This window comes from Helicoverpa zea, chromosome 17, assembly GCF_022581195.2.
Source record: "Helicoverpa zea isolate HzStark_Cry1AcR chromosome 17, ilHelZeax1.1, whole genome shotgun sequence".
NCBI lineage: Eukaryota > Metazoa > Arthropoda > Insecta > Lepidoptera > Noctuidae > Helicoverpa > Helicoverpa zea.
In genome coordinates this window covers 2,077,419-2,099,832 of record NC_061468.1, presented here as the reverse complement: position 1 = coordinate 2,099,832, position 22,414 = coordinate 2,077,419, and the positions used below count along the sequence as shown (strand labels likewise).

The 22,414-nt window shown below is 35.6% G+C and overlaps 1 protein-coding gene and 1 long non-coding RNA gene across 3 annotated transcripts in view; both read right to left on the bottom strand.

Annotated features, from left to right (window-relative positions):
• Positions 1-22,414, bottom strand: part of LOC124638200 (phospholipid phosphatase 3-like) — a 98,659-nt gene that overhangs the window by 52,474 nt on the left and 23,771 nt on the right. The gene's annotated exons all lie outside the window — the stretch shown is intronic.
• On the bottom strand, positions 17,997-18,414 carry LOC124638201. Its single transcript, XR_006985344.1, has 2 exons — positions 18,266-18,414; positions 17,997-18,132 (listed from the first exon to the last, which is right to left on the bottom strand). It is a non-coding gene; the product is annotated as an uncharacterized LOC124638201 (long non-coding RNA).

The following is a 22,414-nucleotide window of genomic DNA, read 5'->3' as shown; positions in this document are numbered from 1 at the left end:
GACTAAGAAGGAGGAGAGAAAAAATCCCTTGGAAGGCGACTGATTTACATATGGGAGAGAAGTGAATAAAGATAAAATTTAAGTACTATATACTTACTTCAATATTCAAAAGACTAACAGTTTAACCTGTGGTTTAACAGATTTTTGAGGCTCCTAAACTCGTAATTCTTATCAGCTAATCCGCCTAGAGCAAGCGTGGTGATTAACCAACTCAATCCTTCTATGTAACTACGAGAAGAGACATGATGATGCTAATTGAGTATGTTACTAAACCAATTTAAATCAGTCTAAGCTGTTAATTACATGGCTACCATTGACTTATCTCTAGGAGCCCACTCATTGTCCAAAAATAATATGCAACGGTACAATTAAACTTCGATAAAAAAAAATTATGAAAACTTAACCGGTCTACATAAATTACATAACTTACGTCACTTAAGTTCAAGTCCGTTCACAGCTATAAAAAAAGTACAGTCGCGTACTAAACGTTTTACGAAATGAATATAAACTGAGCTCGCAAGTGCGGTAGTACGGAGCGAAGTCTCAATCACCTTCGACCTTTGTTATTTATGTACTCGTGAATAAACGATAACAAACACTTTGAAGTTGTAATGACCGTTATTATAATGTTATTGGACAATTATGTGCGCGAATGTACTTGGATTTTATGCAGTTTATTCGTGGTTTACGATGGGGGTATTGAATTGTGATGGACGCTTGTTTGTATGTATGAAGCTTGCGGTATTTTATTGAATTTGCTATTTAATTGTAGCCTTTGTTTCCCATATTCTATTATATTTATTTCTGCATCTTCATATTTGGAATTCTTGAAGTTTTCAGTTTGTTGACCATCTAGCCATTTCTCATTTCGAGGAGCCATGTACGAAATTGTTGAACACAATATTCTCTTAAAATTATTTCATTTCTGGAATCAACTTGAACTTAAAAACATCTAAAAGTCCTTGCAATAATAAGTAGGCAGTAAGTAGGCAGTTTTATACAAGTTTTAGAAGGAAGTTAAGAAGAAAGTATTTACCTTACTGGAACAGTAGCATAAACCCCCCAAAGTTCTCAAAAAATATCAAATTACAGAACAACACCTCAAGAAGTCTTACACAGTCACTCCAATTGGCGAAGGGGGCTAAGTAGACGTTAACATAGCCACTGTCACTAAGCCCCTTAAGCTCTGCAGTTCAGTGAGCTCACACAAGCAAGGCTTCCTTGTCACATAATTGAATAACGTATGGTATACCTCTTGTTTTAGTTCAGTTGCATACCTAGTGATTGGGTGATAAGCTGTTTGGAATCTGCAAGTTAAGATCTTTATCTTACTACTGGCACAGATAAGAAATTAAAGTTGAGGTTATTCAAGCAATTGTAATAAGTTTCTATTGGCATGTACTCGTACATATACGTATGAATATCCTAAATCTGCCTCTTGAATAATTCCAATTACTTTCAAAATCAAATGAGAGTCCATGCAGTAATTTTTGTATTTATCGTGAACGTACAGACGTGCAGGGGAGGACTTCTTTTTTTTTGCATATTATTCTTGTGTACTACTATTCGTTTATTTGGTACCATTAAAGAAGAAGAAACCGCACCAATGGTAGTAACTACAGATGTTCCGCAGTCAAGCAGTAAAAACTTCAAAATACATTTTCCTAGAAAGGCTTACCTTCAAACTATAATTCCTAGAAAAGCGAAACTTCACCCAAACCATCCCAAACTATTATGGCATTTCTCCAACACCATAAACAGAGATTCTATGTGCCAACATTGCTTAAACGTCCTCACGTTACCACAATTAGTAGTAGGTACCTGAAGAGACGGCCTGAATTCTTCATTTATTGCACTTTGCATTCAGGCTGGGCACCCCATTGGCTATGCGACACACGTGATTATTTACACAAATTGTTTTATAACCAACTGCGGTAGTTTACTAAACTGTGACATTGAGTGGTAGTAAGTGAGGTTGATGGAAATGAGATTGGCAGAAGATCTAGTTTTAACAACACCTAAAAAATCAGGCTTACGTTTGGGAACACCTGACCAATGATGTGTTTCATTCTTCAAATGTTAAAAAACTTAGACGGGAGAACCTCAAATCCTGACTACATTATAACAGTATTATGGATTTTTGATTGCCCAACTTTAGATAGAGACATTTCAGCTGTTGATAATTATATTATTATTTGAAAAGTTCTTTGTCTGCTTGGCTGTTGATTAAGAAACAAGTGAAATATATGTGTCCTATGTGTTTTTTTTTCTAGGTATCTTTAAGCCCTTAGATTTAATTTTTATTGGGACTTCTGTCATCAACTGTACAATGACTGTTTGTTTTGTAATTTTGTTGCAGGCGCCACTGAGATGTGGAGTCACTTTGAAGTTTTAATGCGTGGAAACCACTTTTGTATGGGCGATATAAAGCCATCTATTACTAAATGTTTATGATTCTATTGACATAAGCGACATAGCGACGGTGTTTGAAGGTAAAAGGAGTGAAATGCGAGGTGCTTCAAAAAGGATGGTGTATAGTATGAACTTTAAGAGCTCCTGCCAACTTTTCATTGGGCGATAATTTAGTCTGCGGTGTGCATCACTTTGATTCATGTATCTCACAGAAGAAAAGCAGTCTATACCTTTGTATGGTGAACTGAAAAATCAATTCGTTCTTTAGTTTTATTTTTTTCAAATTCTTTTTAACTCTAATAAGATGAAACCCCAGTCACTACCACCATAAAACACATTCCATCATACATCCAATCTATTGTAATCCTAACCCCTCTTAATTGCCTCGCACCGACCTTGACAAGACATCTGCCTATCATCATTAACTATAGTTCGGCCATTCAGAGAATGCGTTCCTGACACGTCGCGATTGAACTGACGACGTAACTTTGCAATGGCGTTGCAGTTACGATAAAAATATTTTTGCTGGTTGTTTACCGTTTTAACAATTGAGGAGCATTAAAACAACATTATTATATCAATAATCAATGAATGTTATTACGTCGTCAGTTCAATCGCGACGTGTCAGGAACGCATTCTCTGAATGGCCGAACTATAAGTCAGTATCTCGACAGGCGCCTGCGTCGGCTATCAAGCTATAAATTACAACCACTAATTTGGCATTTCCTGAGACCTATAAAGGGATGCTATTTTAAGCTCAGCAAGAATGTTATGAAGTAGTTAAGGAACTAAGTGTGCCGGTTATTGACCTTTAAGTTGTAGGATTTATGAGTGAAATACACGAATGCTTGATTACGAAGAATATAGGTATACTCATATCATGAAGCGAGTTTGCTTGGTTGAACGAACTATCTCTAGAACTAATATTCCGATTTGAAGAAATATTTCAGTATGAGACAGTCCAATATTAGAGAGAATTGCAATATCTTTGATTGCCATACGTTACAAATGGAATACATTAGATTCTTTGCCAAAGAATATGCAAGAATGTGTTTAGTAGTAAGTACATAAGTTGCCAAGGAGGCTAACATCTTCTTGGCAGATATATTATAGCTGTAGCCGTACGTGGTCACAGTAACACCTGCATCTAAACAATTGGCAATCGATAGTAAAGTTTAAAGAGAAAATCTATCTCATTAGCCTAGTTATACGGATTAGGCGTTCCAACGTTTGTATGTAAGCGTAGCTGGTTTGTGTTTTCTTCGTTCAAAGTCAAAGTCAAAATCGTTTATTGAAAGTAAACTGGTTTTTAGCACTTTTTCACGTCAAATATACAAAAGGACAGCCACCAAAACCATTCACCCTTTCATCACTTCCTACTATTCCTAGTGCTATAGCTAGAAAGAAGAAGCGATGAAGAGCTAACTTCCCAGCAACACAGCTATTTATTACAATTTCATTATTAGATAGATAGATTAGGTACTCCAATTCTTATATTTTTGGTCTCAGATCTAATTAAAGTAGGTGACATAATGGGCGGTCTTATTGCTAAGAGGCTTTTGTCATTTATTTATTTTTGAACATATATTTTACATTTTTAAATATTAAATATAAAAATAAAAAACTTTTAAAAATATAAAAAATAGGTTGCCACCGATATCGGGCACAGGGTCCAAGGTACCGGTGGTTAGGGTCCCAGAGACAGAAACCTCCTCACAATACGCGCCGTATCAAGGAGTACTGCCTTCTGAATCAGTCCCTTGATCCAGCCGCCTAACGAGAGCCTCCTGAGGTGTTGGTCGAGGCTCTTGGCTATTAGACCATTGGCCGTAACGACAATCGGCACAATGACAGCTGTGTCGACATTCCACATGGCGACAACCTTGTGCGCTAAGTCAAGATACTTTATTTGTTTCTCTTTCTCTTGCTAAGAGTATTATTAGCGTTAATTTAGACCATCATCAAGTTATTTCAAAAGCTTCAAACAAACAAATAATTTATTCACTTAGCTGAATAAATTCTCTTCATAAAACCCTCGGGAAGGATCCGCTTGGCATAAAAATTAGCTTCTGCCTGCCATGACGCAAACTTCCTCTGTGACTGTATCCTTTACCGTTGGGATATGAAGTAACTTACACTTACTTATCATTACTTAATGCTTACTTAATTTTAGTAACGCTTAAATAACTTGGTATATTAGTCATAGTGAATTGGATTAAGTAAGATTTGCTTTCTTTTCCTTTCTTGGCTTTGCATGGATATGAATTAAAATGTCTGGTTCTTTTCACGAATCATTCTATTAATTGGTGAAATCCGCATGAAGATCCGTATAGCGGTTTTTGAGTATGTCGGGAAAACATAAAAAGATAAATATAAATAGTGATTTGTATTTTAATGTTTAATATAGATTTAGTTTATAATAAAAAGAAGATAAATACAAATATCAGCAAAGGACCTTCCTACTGCGAGCACTGTGTACGTGATGTACTTTTTTACGGATTTATTTTGAGTAGGATTTTTCTTAAAAAATCTGTATTACGGTTATAGAATGTTATCCGGGTATTGAAGGAAGTCGATTGGCCTAGATTTTGGGTTAAACTAGTTTATGTCTCCAGCGTGACTGTTCACAGGGCAAGTTCAATTTCAAGTTATAGCCGGGTCATGCGCTTACCTAGTTTTATGTAACAATGCTTAAAGAGGGCAATGGGTCCTTTTGGAAATATTGTATTGAGAGTATTTTGTTTATATACAAGCTGTAGTGGAATAGAAATGTAAGCAAGCAAAAAATAAACAATACATCACAGTTACTGAGCAGGTTATACATATTATTGGAATAAGCCAATCAAGCTTAACTACTTGCATCAAAGTACTAGTAATTATTAACTAGTCTTTTTGGGCAAATTTATAAAATATTGACACCACAAGACAACAAATGATTCCATTCTTTCCATCAAAGGCTAGCTGCTCCTATAAGCTTAGTACACCGACAACATAAAAGTCAGTTCTCGTTACAATTGTTAACTATGAATTTTCAAATTAAACAACTTTTTCAAGAACAGCGGACATTTAAATTGCTAAATTAAAAATGGGGACAAGAAAAGTTCATTTAAAATTGCAGTTCTTACACTATTTTATTCACCCATAAATCCTCATTAAACGGCGCTCTACTGCAATTATAATTCTACTAAGTTATTCACAAAGCTAAGAATAAGTCCAGTAAAGCCAAACTAAATAGTATTATCTTGAGTACACGTGGAAAATAAATGTTTATTTCCACTGAATTATGTTTATCTACTTAGTGACATGTTAATGTTGTAACTGTATGTATATGACATGTGTGAATGCAATAAAATGAATTTTCATTACGTATGATTGTTTAACATAAATTAAATACTTCTGTCAAATGCTGAGTGAGTTTATTTGTCACGGTTTCTTGTTAAAACAGTAGAATCGATTAACGATGGGTTTCTATAGCTGATCTATGATTTGTATTTTAATTTAATTTAATATAAATTATGTTTTTTTTTTCAATCTTCCATCACAAAAAAACGAATAGGTACATCGGTTTTGGCTACCCACAGTACGGTAACATGTTTAGCATGTTACCATGGAAACCTTTATGTGGACCAAATTGGTCTTCCATAGGACGTAGTAACCGACTACGAGAAATCTACTATAGTGCTAGAGAAATATCAATTCAATACAATTACCCTTTATAAATTCCCACACACATCTCAACAGTCAATTTGATACTGTTTGATTCGTCATAGATTATATAACAGCTCACATTTACATGGTTAAGATTGATTACGTACTGGCACGTATCAAAAATAATTTATTTTCGTAAACTGACATCGAAAGAGGTTTAAGTCCGACTTCACTATTAAAGTTATCATGGATCTGTCTATAAATCTTAGATCTCTTCATTTACGTTTCACTAAATTGTTTGCAAATGTTACCATACGAAAGTTCTTGTGCTAAAAATTACTTATACTGTAATTTTTAATGAATAGGTTCATTTATTTATTAAATACTTTTTGCACATTGTACAACGGCGGGCTTAACGGTTTAAAGGCATGTTCTACCAGTCTACCTATGGGCGGTGAAGAAATGGAAGTTGCAGTATTTAAAAATGTAAAGTCCGAGTCTCACTAAAATAACTAATAATGTATTATTTTAACTCCGTTTTTGAGTTAGAGAATTAAACTTAACTTTCAAATCAATATTATTCTCCTTAACAAAGTTTTGTATAGATTAATCCTAAATCTATTCAAACATCACGGTTCAAGTAGAGTACTAATGAGAGGAGATGTCTTGAAGACCATCTCATAATGTTTGTATGTTTATAACAAACGTCAGGAGTATTTTGTTAGCTGTCAAATCAAATGTTATGATTATTTGTTTGATAGAATGTTTGTTTGTATAGGAAAATACTGTGTTATGGTTATGGTTTGTATGGCAGGGGTGATGCAGAAGTACTGGTTTGTGATTTTATAAATATTTCAGTGGTTTCATTTCTAAGTAATTTATTTAATTAGGTAAGATTATGTACAACGGCAATACATGGATGGAGGAAATTAAAAAAATGCACAAACCTTTTGTGGTAAAATGAACATACCTAGTGTTATTTGTGACTTTTCAGGAATGCTACTAATACTTCCTCTGCCTAACGTACTTTAGTGACTTGTAGCAGTGTTTTTCATTTGTTTTCTCAACATCGAAATGATCACTAGTACGCAAAGGCACAATAATTAGGTAGTATAAATTAGCGCGAACCTAACGCTAATCATTGCTAATTGTTAAGTAATAACCTAGTATGTGCACGGTAGCATTTGTGCATACAAATTGGTCATGAAGAGCATAATGTTAATACTTTGTAAAGTATTTACATTAAAACTGGTTTTGAAAATTAAACGTTTGAAGGGAAATAAGGAATTTGTTTGTGTACCTAGTTAAGTTTATGAATAAATAGGTAAATATACTTGACACTTGACCTAAAGTTTGTAAGTATGGAATTTACTATGAAGGATGAAAATTAACTAGTGACAGTAACGGTTTTATTTACCGTGAATTTACCCAAGTATATAGTGGTAGAACGATGTTTAAATTGAACACCACTTAAAATCGAGTGATTTTTCAGTATGCTGCTCTGCCATACAAATAGGGGATAATAACTATGGAATAAATCTAGAAACTAAAAACAACTTATCAAGTTCAATCAAATGAATTATTAACTTTTTACATAAACTACATAATCATCTATAAGATTTTCACGAATATGAAGAACTAGACCTTCTGTTTGATCTCCGCACAGGGTGTTCACTGACTGGATGCGTTGAATAAACCATGAATAACTGTTGCTGCCCATTGTGGGGCCGGCTTGATTGTGCACCGACATCACAAATATAAATAAAAACTTTTCAATGGGACAAGAATAATGAGTTTTTTTTGCTAATTATATGATACAGCGGCAGTAAAATTGAAGAGGTTTTTGCAATAGAAACCTAATGGATTTCAAAAAATATGTCAGTATACAGTAGCCAATTCAGGCAGATTCTGTGAAAGAAGCAAAGTAAGGACAAACTCTTCTATTACTCTTCCATTTTATTACGTTCGCAAATAAAATATTATACACCAAGTAATAACTACCAAGGAATAAAATCTATCATTACCAACAAAAAGTATCTATTGATATCAGTCTACAAAAATAAGACAAGCCATCCTACACAAAACGCGCCGTTTTTACCAACCTGCGTACGCGCAGTGGGAGTCAAACTCGACCGTTACGTTTAAATTAAAATCGTGTACTTTAACTATAAAAACTTGTACATTGCATGTCACAGTCTATCAAATGTAACAAATTGGCCAGCTAGTCAATCTGTCTGTCTGTAAATTATCAGGTTATATTTTAACTGGTAAAATAACGTTCGTTCTAATTTTCTTGATTGAAATTGATTTATGAAAATGGTGATTTGTTGTGAACTGTTTTTCTAAGCGACGTGTATGTTTTAGTAATATGTTTAGACAATGATAACCACTGCATTACCTATACATAGAACTTTGCCGTCCCTGAAATCAGCCCGTTGACGCCTCAGGCATGCGCGTTAGTGTTTTGTTCGTACAATTTGAATAATGTGAAGTCACCAAGCTTGCAAACTTCGGGGCAGTCAAGTTATGTGGCAGGTGGAATCTGCAGTGAAATTAATGCTCTATTTTTTCAAGATAAGAAAGAAATGCCATAGTTATTCCACTTAAAACTTTCGTAACCTATAAAGTTATAGATATACATATATTTTTTCCGGTACTTACGCAGCTTTTACAGCGCAATACAACATAAAAACGTGTATTTTGTTTCCGGATAATATCGAAATGTATTATTTATAGCTCGCGTGACTTCTATCGCACGTGACTGGAAATTGTTCTGTAATACATATAAGTTTTTATACATAAAAGTCTTATAATATTATTGGGGTATTTCAAGGATTTTTTTGCAAAACATATGTGATTAATAATGAACATCTTTCACTTTTCAGTCCCAGATATGACGCCAAAATAATTGTTCTTAGGTAATCGATTCACAAACTCGTTAGCTTAGTTTAACTCTAATATCACGACAGTTTGAAATCATAAACTGATATGAAATAAGCAGACCTTTTATTAAGAATGAGGTATTTATTAGCTCTAAATACAAGTAAACAAGAAATTATGAAAGTTAATGATATTCATATAATTGATGTCTTGAACATTTTACCACACGACATAACAAGACAACCAGTTTCACGAACTCAAAACCTACTATTGTTTCCACCCAACAATTTTCCAATAAAACCATAGAAAAGGAAAGCCCTTCATCTATCAACTGATTACATAGCCAGCCCTGTCAGGCTGCCCTTTAGCTGTCCAGTAACTTTCGAAGGACCCTTTCACTTGGCGATGATAAGTGGATGAGGTGAGAAAATATCAACCCGTTCCTTACCTTGTTGAAAAAATGATGGGACCACGCCTTATGCTGGGTTTACACGATACCAACTTCACGCGGACTTTCATAGTTTTTCAGTGCGTACAAAAGTATGTATAATGATGGGCTCACACGATACTATGACGAAAAAATGTTTGATGACTTTATACAGACTTTTGTATCGTGTGGAGCCACCATGAAGTCTGAACCTACAAAAAGTCTGCATAAACATCTTGTCATCATATTTCCACTCAGACTACAGATTTTTACTCAGACTTCAGGTTCAAAAAGATATTTGTACAAAGTTAAAATCTGTACCTATAGTGTGGACCCACCACTAGAGAAAAAGATGTAGTTATGACCATTTAGAAATGATAACTAGGTTTCTGTGATTTATATAGTTTTTTATTGATAGTGGATAGATGATTTTCTCTCCTTATCAGATGGTGTTGTGAATGGGTTAACTAAACCATTTGTGAGGCTTTCCACACGCCTTCCCGTGACAACTATTTATTTCCCGCACCCAGATAAGAAGTTGCCTATGTCCTTTCACGGGATATGAATTATATGTTCACCTAAATTAATTTTAATCTGTTTATTAGCTCCGTCGTGAAACCTGGACAGACAAACAGAGATATATATAGGTCAAAATATTTTATTTTTGTATAAAAACACATGTTTGTATACAAACAAAAGTACATAGGTATAATGGATACTAATGCAAATGCATAACATGATTATACATTTCAAGACCATGATACAACAATACAAAAACGCCAAATCATCTTCGAAACAAAACACAATCACCCTAAGGGTGGTCTCACACATTTACAAACAAGGCTATATTCACACTACGAGTTTGTATAAAAAAAAACAATTAGAATTAACACAGTGGTCTTAGAAGATCACCCATGTGTATAATGAGTTAGTTGAATACTTTCTTACGAGCTTAGATGTAGGGTTTAATGTAAATGTCACTTTACAAATAAAGTTGGAGTCGCGAGCGGTGGGCGAGTGCAGTGATTAAGTTGTTAATGTTTTTAATGTTAATTGTTAATTGTTAATGCGTTAATTTTGAATGCATTAATTGTTAATGTTGTTAATGTTTGTGAACGCTATGCTTTAAAAGTGTTTTAAATTTTGGTATAAATGTCGGTTAGGAACGTGGGTTGAGAATATATGTGTAAACGATTAGAGTAGCTAAGTGATTGATTAATGAGATCCATATTATATGACATTACACCTTTTAATCTGGTTTCAAGGGTATATCACGTCAGTCTTATGCAATAGACTGAAGTATCCGAAACAAATAAGTGGAGGCCATTTAAATATTTACTCAAGTACAGAAACCCTTGGCCCTAAATAGAAAAAAACAAAATAGAACGGAAATCAATATTTGTGGCAGCCTAGTTGATGCTGATGGTCAGTATTGTCGCTCAAAGAATATAAAAAAATTAAAAAAATGTGAGACTTACAAACAATTTATGACGTGTCAACAAGACTCACGCATCTGTACTTTGAACTTCAAAAATTTTTATTATCATAAGCATGTAATAAGTACTAGTGGTACGAAATCTAAAAGATCAGCCAGATACACACTAAACACGGGCCATGTTACAGTGCATACGTATTTACGCAGACATCAAAAGTCCCAATAAGGATAACATTGACTTGAAGACCATGAAGCGATAAACTTCACGGGTCAAAGTTAGAAATTAAAAGATCAGGTCGCCATGGCAACCACTAACAATGCACAAGCTTTATTACAAAGTCATTATTACGACTGCAATTAACCCGCGACCAACTTACTGAGATAAACTGCAAAGAAATTAAGACCTTATTACCAATGCAATAGAGTGTAATAGAAACGCAGATTGCACATTGTAAGTCAATTGGCTAGTGCAAGTTATTATCGAAACTCAGAAATGAGATTTTCAGTCTTGTGGCCTAAAAAATAAGGTTGGTAATGACAATAAAAGTAAGTTGGTGGAATTCTCTTGGCGCCAAGAGCGTTGCTTAGAAGTGTGAGCCTATGAATAGAGCATAAGTTCATTACATTGATTTATACGCCCAGATTTGAGTAGACTATTAAAGCAATCAACGAGTTATGATCGAAACTAAATCTTTTAACGATAACAACTAGTTATTATCTTACATAAATCGTGGTGATCTGTGAAAATGTATTTTTAGCGGGTGAAAGTTATAAATGGACAAGCAAATCGATGGTTCGGTTTATATTCTTGGATGTGTTAGGGAAATTGCTTTACGGTTTTACTAAGTACGAAAATGTGGTGTTGGTCGGATATTTAGTGACATGCCGTGTTCTGTGGATGGTTTAAGTTCATAGAGGTAATAGAATCAGTTCAACTCACACTGATTCTAACTACTTCCTATATCAAATTTTAATAGGCACACCACTCAAGTTCTTGGATGCCAACTCTTATATTCAGTCAACACTGAAATCAGAACATTTTACTTCTTTTGATTCTAAAGGACGTAGTCAAAGATACAATAAGCCGTGAAGATTATACTTAATAGCATCATTTTAACAATTTTGTCGACTATAATAATTCAATTACTACATGACGTAGGTCTCTTATGAAGTATATTTCTAGACAATAGTGGGAAAATGTACAGGTTTTAAAGAATTATTTAAATAGCCTCGTATGAACAATCAATACCTAGTAAGTATTTCTTGCACATGTTTCTATCTGATTTATTAGGCTTAACTTGAAACATGCATACACGATTATAAGTATGAATACAAACTATGTATGAATCAATAATCATCTATCTGCCTAGCCTTTTCCCAACTATGTTGGGATCAGTTCTCAGTCTAACAGGTTGCAACTGAGTACGAATGTTTTATAGGAAGTAAGCCTCAGTATGAAATATGAAAGGCAAGGTTCAAATGATTTTCTTAAAACAAATCCCACCCAAAACAAAAATGTGAAAGACTGCCAAGTTCGATAATATGGGAATGCTTCGCCTATAAAAGAAGTGAGATCTGAATAAGTACCAAGTTCCATACACATACCTCAGTTAAAAATAGTTACTTTTTAATGATGTTACTTGGCAAGTTTTCATACACCTTGTTATAAACCTACTAAACGCAATGAATCAAGTATTTAATTTTCTATTAAAACTTGCCAAGTAATCATCATTAAAAAGTAACTATTTTTAACTGAGGTATGTGTATGGAACTTGGTACTTATTCAGATCTCACTTCTTTTATAGGCGAAGCATTCCCATATTATCGAACTTGGCAGTCTTTCACATTTTTGTTTTGGGTGGGATTTCATTTATTTTTGTAAGGTTGTTTATTTTATTTTTTTCTTATGATGAAGTTAGTTAAAGAAATGTCTCATTTATACTATGTTTTAGATTTTTTAATATGCACTATGTTTCTTACAAAGAAATGAACTAGATTAACTATGACTAGATTTACCAACTGACTGACATGTCATGTTATCATATATTATGTTCGTGGATCAAAGTTACACATTCGTTATTTTCGAAAGTGATTCACACTTGGCCGTTTTCAGATTTTTACTTTACTTTGACTAAATACAAACCTTTGTACCATTCGAAGATATATTATATAAATATAGATAAATTTAGTTCGTTTTAGTTCCTTAGGGGTATAAATTACCCCGGGTATAAAACACCTTCATTATTTTGAAACCGACTCACACTTGGCCATTTTCAGATTTTTCCCTTTACCTTGACATAAAGACCTACCTCCATGCCAAATTTCAAGTCAATACGACCATTGGAAGTGGTCTAGGTTTTTGATGAGTGAGTCAGTCAGTCAGTCAGTCAGTGAGTGTATAGTAAAAATAGCGATTTTCTGACGTCAATATCTCAAGACCTACAATAGGTATATTAATGAAATTTTGTATTTTAGATAAGTGAGGGGGTCTCAACAGATACTAGAAATTTGATATGCGTAAATAAAATAGATTTTGAGTTACAGGGGGGTCGAATTTGGCCCGAAATGGTTCGTGTAATATAACCCACGGCCGGTGTGTCGCCTTTTTTGCTCGAACTTGGCGGACACACTGCCGTGTGTCTAGATTCCGACATTGTTAATTAAAACTGAACTGATTATTTACTGGTAAAGTTGAAACTCTTAGAAGAAAACAATGAAGAAATTCGATAGGTAAAAGGTAATATATCGTTAACAATCGTTCTTATGGTTAAGCCAAATGCAATTATGAAGAAATGTTTTTGAGTCATTGCATTAACAACGTACAGTACCTACATAGAACAAAAAAAAAAAAAACTGGAGAAACTCTTTTTGGTTTTTAAGTGTCTCTTCGTATTTGGTGGTTTCTCATATACATTTCTGGTACCGCACCGGGATAAAATATAACCTATAACATCTGGGAATAATGTAGCTTAACAACAGTGAGAGAATATTTCTAGTCGTTTCACTAGTTTTAGAGCCTTTAAGGTACAAACAAACAAGTGAATTTGTTGTTTTATCACAAAATCTGTCTATCCTTTTAAGGTCTCAATGCGTGTGGTTGTGGTACGTGCTATTTAATTGATTATGTGTTCACAATAAATAATTATAATCAGTCGTATAAAAGTCGTTGCAGTCTATAAATCTCGCCTTTTGTTTTGTAATTACATATTGTGATGAAGTTCAAGTTCAATGATTGCTTGCTATTTTTAGAATCGATTCTATGTAATAGAGGTGAATGATTTTATAATTTGATTTTGATAGCGCTATTTATAATAGAACTATTTTCGAAGTTGCTCGAATAACTTCCTAAGAAAGTAAAAGGTAGGTATAAAGCTTTAGTTCATCTTTTTACTAAATTCGGTTCCACCACATTTGCAGAATAGGTAGGCCTGTACAGAAATTAGTGAAATATAGTTTGTACAGTAAATATTAGTTAGAATAAGTTAACATTATATTAAATTTTGGAATCTAGATGGTAATTTTATGTCAAAGACTAAAAAAATATGTTTCTTGCACTTGTCAAAAGCATTCCAAAAATCAACAACACTAGGGGTAAGATTTCAAAAACATTAGTTTTGAACCAGTTTCTATTTGACTAGGCACCAGTTCACCTTCCGCCCTTTGAGCTCGGTAGCAAGTTCGATGCCCGTGCAATCAAATATTTGTACAATTAACAAGTGTGGCCCTAGGCAAGTGATCAGTGTATTTGTTTATGTAATAGCTTGTGCTGGTCATTATGTGTTTGTTATTATATATTTGTTTTGTATTTATTTAAATTCTTTACCCACTAGTACATAATATATCCATGTCTTTAGCTGTTTCTATGATGTAGAATGCTATTTTATATTATGTGTTATGGCTATGCAAATATAAGGTATGGAATGCATATTTTCTCATAATCTTTAAGTAAAAGATAAATATATTATAATCTCTCTTTATTGCCACTTGGGTACTGCAGTTTATCTCATTGCACTCAAGGAATATTTAACCAAATAGTACTTGAAACTAATTATCGTCATCATTACATTGATATCATGAAAATACACCTGTACTTACCTACAAATCTAAAGTATATCTATGCACAACACTCACAAGTTTTCGGTAAATATCAGGGTGACATCTTCGGTATGAAAAATACATCTCATACATAGACATGATGTTATCCGAAAAACATTATATAAGGCTTATTTTTAAACAAAACTAAAAATAAAATACTATATACAAAATATATATAAACATAAAATATATAAAAAGAGCATCGATCAGGCGTCGAAGTATTCCTCCGCATCACTGTCCTCCGGAAACGTGCCCAGAAGACTGGCTGCATTGCCACGTTGAATGGCAATGCTAATTCTTTGTCCGAAGAATAAGCCAGCCCTCTGGTCACGCGAAGCGTCGACAAGCCTTTTCGCGATGTCCTTATAAAGTAACCGCGTACTCGGGCCCCATGGTCCGAGCGTTTCGACCCCAAATGGCTCAAAAGTATAGTTCCCAATAAGGTTACTATACTTGCGCCGCTTGGTGGTCTCTGCAGAAGCAGCAGCCGCACCAGCATGACCTGCCGTGCAGGGAAGATGCGATGGCGCCAGGGTGTCGACGCACGTTGCATCCCACACCAAGGGCCTACCCAACTTCCATGGCAACAACGTCATACCATCTGGCCTCTTTCCATCGTCACGTACCAGTCCATTAGGCTCTAACACGGCTGGCACGCCGGCGGTGGAAAGAGCACGACGGATAATGTCGTTAATGCTGGCATGCCGTGCAATACGACCAGCACTTCTGCAGCACGACAGACCATGGTGCCCGAAGCTGTCGACGGCTTCACCGCAATGGCAGCGATGCGGAGCAACACAGGGAGCGCCTAACCGTAAGCATGTAGCGATGCGGAACGTTGTGTCATCCAGCATAGTGCCTATGCTAGATGACGGGATCGCCTGTAACCAGAGGCCCGACTCCCACTCTCCCACAGCCAACAAACGGGCACGCTCAGCAGCACTATTACACGTATTTAATAGATTATTCCGTATAGTGCTACAGAGCGGCCCGTCCCATTGTCTCTGAGAGCAGCGGTTGCCGGGCAAATCCGTATTGGGAGTAGCCATTTTCCAGGCATCCAGCGCGTCGGTCAAACACGGTACTTCAACATCAACCAGTGCAGAAGACGACAATATCTTTCTGGTTAATGTATCAGTACTGTGAACCGAGGAGAGGAATGCCGGTAAACTAACACTTGAAATTTTGCGGACGCCGAGACCTCCCATGCGTATTGGGAGTGCAGCTTGCTGCCAGGCTCGATCGTCCAAGGCCACATTGAGGATGGAGGTGAGGGTGCATCTGATAATTTGGTCAACTTTGTCCAAAACTTGTGGGTGCTTCCATATATGTGAGGAGCGAAGAATATAAGTAAATTTTGGTCCAAAACAACAGTACCGAATCAAAGTGAAGGCCGAATGTATACTGATTTTGTATAATCTCTCTGAAACATCATTAAAATTTTGAATTTTCTCGTTAATATAACTGGTGAAGGACTCATCGAGAATAGGTGATCCCAGGAGGCGAAGGGAACTTTTTTCTAGTACTGTCAAATTTGGAGCTATGGATTGGAATTTCGAAAAGACTTGTTGGTTGTTATCAGGGATGAAGATTTCACATTTTGATAAATTTAGTTGTAAGCCAATCGAGTCGAATTTTTGTATTAATAATCTAAAGTCGTCAGCTACAGTATCTGCGTCGCCTCCTAGGATCCCATCATCGAGGTACCACACATTAAATTTAGAATTTAGCTGTCGAATGATAGGGTTAATAGCTAAGCTGAAAATGGCAGGCCCCAGAGGATCACCTTGTTGACATCCGACGGCCGAATCTAGAACTTGGTCTTTATAGAGTAATTTAGTTGAATGTCTATAACACTGCCAAAGAAATTTATATAATTTTGGAATTTCATTTTTAACTTCCGTCAACAAGGTATCTCTATTTACGGAGTTAAAGGCGTTCCTAATGTCAACCTTAAGGATGACCTCGCCTTTCCCGCTATTTACGTACGTGGAAAGGGCGTGTACCGCAGCCTCACAACCCCCTTTCGAGCCAAAACCTAGTTGTAAGGGCTGAAATTTGGCGGCCAGGGTTTCTTTGTAGTAGGCACAGCCAAACTTGGCTGCGATACGGCGATATGTGCATCCCACGGCAATGGGACGGATGCCGCCATCTTTTTTACGCAGGGCACATAAATTGGCACCATACAAAACGTCGATGACGGCTCCGTTCACATTGCCGGAGAGCATTAGGTTAATAAGGGCTGTCAGCTCCTTCAAAAGCGACTCACCAGCTTCCCCGGCGCTTGAGCACGTCAGATCCTTAAGGTGCTGCGGCGTCAAGCCGTCGAGGCCACCGGCAGAGCCGCTCCGGAAGGAGCCGACAGCAGCGCACAATTGGTTAGCTGTAATTGATAGATTATCTGATTCTGGGGCAGGAGGGTCGGGGAAGGAGAGGTCATCCGATGCTGCCGGGTGTTTACTCTCCAGAGCTGCAACAGTCTCTGGAGAGCACGGCGCAACCACATCACTACTGAAAAGAATTCTAGCGGCACCCCTTATGTCACCTTCCCCTAATTTTGACTCTACATGATGCAAGAGTCCTTTGTGGGAAAACTGTGCTGTAAATTTTGGGTCAAACGAAGTAGAAGGACTATTACAGTTCTCTTTAACTTGGGCTGTTAGGGTTTTTTTGGAGGCCAAATTTTTTTGGACATGTAGTATCTTATAGGGAAAGGTAAGTAACCGCTCCCAAGCACGTTCAGAGTTCTCTCGGACGACGAGAGAGACGCATCGTGCCAAACACGCTGCCACGGATGGTCTCGCGCCTCGAGGAACTCTTTTTAAAACGGGTATGGAATTTTTCAATTTACATAGCTGTTGCCAAATGGGGGTGGGATCAGGATTAGATGGGGTACTAGGCAAGGATACGGGGGCCGAAGGCACACCGTGAGGTTTATGAACCTTGCCGCAGTGCACCTTCAAACCCCGTTCACCTTTAAAAAAACGTGCTTGTGGGCAGTGGGGGCATCTCACTGATCCTTCCAGCGATGTGGCAGGCTGACTTCCACCATCACTACATGCGTCACTACATAACATGTAAAAAAAACAGTAAACTTACTCTATTAAATTAGAAATAAACATAAATTAATAAAACACAGAAAAACTGAGAGTCATTTTTGACACCTGGTGTCACTGGTGACGCATCAGGACGCCACCGGAGGCGCCGCCGCGCTGCGCCGTGCATCGTGGCGCAGCTGTTGAATATTTTTAGAGATCCGTGGATATAAATATGAATAACTGGATGAAATTGAAATTTTTTTATGCAAAATTAATTGCAGATGACAGGAATGACAGGTTGGAGCACTATGCCGTTATTCTTGTAATCACCTTGTTCTTGGTGATTTATTTATTTACATTTCACTTTTGTGTTCTCATTGCTGAGCTTTCCTGCAGCAATTTGCGGCATAAGTCTAGGTTTTGCGGTTCAAATTAATATTTATTTATTATATATATTGATGTCCTTGACAGCTCCTTGACAGCCGGTGTTGTGTTATATTTTATATTTTATATAAGGCTTTAGGTAAAGGTATTATTCCCACAATTTTGTTTGCACTATACAAGTACGTACCTTTCAAATGCCATCAACCGCTCAAATCCTTGTTTCAAACCCAAGGCTGCACTGACATTAAGACAAACGATCTTCCCATGGCGCCGATAAATCAATAAGTCGAACTAAAGCCATTATTTGATGGCGTCTGTGACGGTGATGCAGCTGAGCAAACCATTACTGTGTATAAAGATGTAAGATGCAGGGACGGAGTGAGGAAGGTGCAAGGCTACTTTTTAAGTTAGTGATACAGAGCGATGGAACTTTTACGTAAAAAAAAAACTCTTGTTGGAATGAAAAATATATATAGTAAATGGTGATGCAGGGACAGAGTTAGGAGGGAGACAGTGGGTGCATTCTTTTAATTAGGTACCGAATATGAAAATTGAGAATCGACAGCGTATTTTTTATAAATAATTTAAGGAATATTTTTATGAAAATGATGAAAAAAACTGATGCTTCACAAAAAACTCGGAAACAATCTTTCGGAGACATTTTAAATAAGTTTGTATTCTATATAACCGTCCCTAAAAACCTAAAGTTCTTTCCAGAATAGTCGGGTGAAAGAAGTCTAATTATATTCTCGAGTACATAAATAAAACTCTTCTATTCAAGATAAACAGAACAACGAATATTTGCTTAATCAAACACAAAAGCATTGTCATAATCTTTATTTACCACGATTACAATCTTTGTCAACGTTGTAAAGTAGGCCTAAGTGTGGCTTTAAAAACATATCCTTGTTCGAGATAACTTTCTTTAACAAGAGACGTCATAATATTCTTCAAAGAAAAGGATAACTGATATAAATATTGACGTAAACATATTTTATTGTGATTGTCTCGTCCTTTAAAATATGAAAATAATCATTCATTTCTGTATCAAGTGTATTATTAAAACAATATGATTATGAAAATATTTCCTACATTACATTCTATTAAGATTGCAAGAAATACAGAAATATAATGTTCTGGTAAAAGGGCAAAATATTTACAAGTACCAACATTTTTAAATAGGTAGTTTAAATAACGCTTAGGTGTAGGTACATGGCATCCATGACTTTTATTAGGAAACGCAAACAAACAGATTAATAATCTCATTTGCTTCATTATTGTTGGTAAATAAGCACTAGACAAAATATTTCTTGCTGCCTTTAACATACTGGTTTAATAATAGAAATTGGTTTAAAAATATTCTTAAGGTTTAGTCTTTGGAGACACTTGTAAACAGTATTCTGTAGAATAATTTTAGCACACTCACATTATTATAACACCGTTGTAAGTTCTACTTACAAGTGAGAAAACAACAGTTAGTTTAAAATAACTACTTAAGATAAACACAAGGCTTAAAGGTGTGAGCTCGAAAGTCAAAGGTACAAAATGCCGAAGCAATTATGCTAAGTTGTCACCATTAAGTTTTGTGATAAATACAATCGTTAAAATGCCATTGCAAAGGATAATGGTGACATTTTTGTGCTAATTAGTTATCTAATTAGACGTAATGTTGTTTTATATTCACACCTTCATTATAAGTTATGTTTTTTTTTATAAAATCCAGACAGTAGTTGTAACTTACAAAATAAAACACGTGACTTTTAGAATTATTTTCATAAAAAGAACCTAAAAAGTAAGTAACAAAACGAAAAGTTTTGAAACGAAATTAACTTTTATGACATTAAAAATAATAGAAGCTTAAAGAAAATTACTTTTCTAAAGAAATAGCTGTCAAGTCCGTCCCTGCACACAAGTGCACTCAAAAGGGAGCTCCAAATTAAAGACGCGGCTGATGGACGTTAAACAGCATTATTATTTATTACACGAACTCATTGCTACAATCGTAAGGAAAGCTAAATTATAATCGTACAGATGAATCAAAGCTATCTATTTGATCATTGAATACAAATGGCTAACAATCTTGACGGTAGATAAGTAAATCTATGATCGTATATACAGATTAAGGCATAGAAATGTCTTAGATATAGCGGGATCTTAGCACCCTGGGGTCAGATGCATTTACTAAGATCTGACACTTGATTAAGTATAGAATATTTTGCATAGGAGGATACGTAATTAAAGTAGAAACTGCCTGGAGATTAACTTGTTATAGAGGTAGTTGATTCTAATTAAGTTAAGGAAAGATAAGACTATGGAGTTTATTATGATTTCGAAGTTGTAGAGGAGCGAAATGGCTTCATTGATGAAACGGAGTTAGTTAAAGCCCGATATTATACTTAAGTTTTATTTCACACAGTAGCTGTTGGTTACCGTTTTGTAATAAATAAGAGCTTCCATGACAACGACAAATTGCCTACGAGCCACGTAGAAGAATAGAACAATCCTGAACTTTCTACACAAAACAATGATAATAAAGACGTATTTAATGCACATACATTTCCTGCACGTCTTCTGTAATAACTTCCAAGTTAATTCTTGCAGACAGGTGCTCTTGAGCAATGAATCATTGTATAACGTTGGAAACTGTCTCAAAACAAAGACGGTCATTTTTCAAGCTATTGTGGGAATTCCACATTTACCCGATTGTTGATGACTTTTCAAAACAAAAGGTAATATGTCACCGTGAACGCTCATAGTCTTCAGTTGGCAGTGTACTGGCCTGCTTATCTATTGTCTTAACAGAATTTCTATACCCAACGGTAAGCCAGAAAATAAATTGGAATTTGGCGTTTAAATGCATCATTTTCATTCATATTTCAAATTCTATTTGATTCAATATTAGCTCTTCGACAGTAACCATATTTAAATCTTGTGCATTATAGCTTTCTGCCAATTTTCATTACTGTTACCTACTGGGGAAATAAACTTAGTATTTGCATTACATTTTCCATTAGGTATTTCATATTTTCTGATTACTTCTGCGGTAACGTCAGAAACCGCTGAACCAGTTACTGCAGCTCGGGTTTTACCGCATAATCATCACTTTCCAGGATAATTGTTAGACTAATGACAATGATTTGCAATAGTATGAACTTTATGTATGTCAGTAGAACTCAGCAGTCATTTGATTTACGGCATCCATTAATGAATTGCAAGGAAATTGACATTCTACTTTGATTATTTTGGATTTTCAATATCTTTGCATCTGTCTTGTCACAAAATGCGATGTGATCAATCCTTTCATAAATATCCTTAAAGACACACTCCCTAATATTTTATACCCTCATAAATAAGCACCGTTCCAAACGCAATAAGCAGTATAAGTGTCAATCAATTCCGAAATAAACTCATCAACCTCCCCTTTGGAAGCATCTGTCAAGTTCATCGCCCCATTGACAGGAGGTACCATACTCCTAACTCAATTGATTGTTACGTCTCCCCCAAAATTTCTTTGTCATTGCCTCTATTTGTTTTTTTGTTAAGACCACTATAAGTATGGTTGGAAGGTGATTGCCCAAATTAGAGGAAGAAGCAATTACTTAAATTGGCATTAAGAAGACCATAGTGCACTCACCTAATAATAAAATAAAGTAAAGATAATGATAAAGTTTCTATTATGAGTTTGAAAGGTAGACACTGCTATTTCCCCACCACCCAAAGGTAGACTGGGAGAAAACGCCTAAGGCGTTAAGTCCGCCATTGTACTGATTGTGCAAAAAGTATTATAAATAAATAAAAATAAAATGAAAGCTAGCTACAACTGATAGAAGTGAAATCGTACAAAAATAAATACAGGAAGATGATACAATAACAAATGATAATGCTAACGAGAATACTAATAATGTTAGAACTGCAAATAATGAACCAGCTAAACAGAAGACCGTAACACGACCCATAAAAGTTCCACATGATAAACCGCAGCTTCCGTGAAACGCCGTTCAAGAGATTAAAGTGTTAAGACAAACAGACAATGCTCTTTCGTAAGAACCGCAAATCTGTGAGAAAGTTAATTATTTTTTATTTTTTTATGCTTGA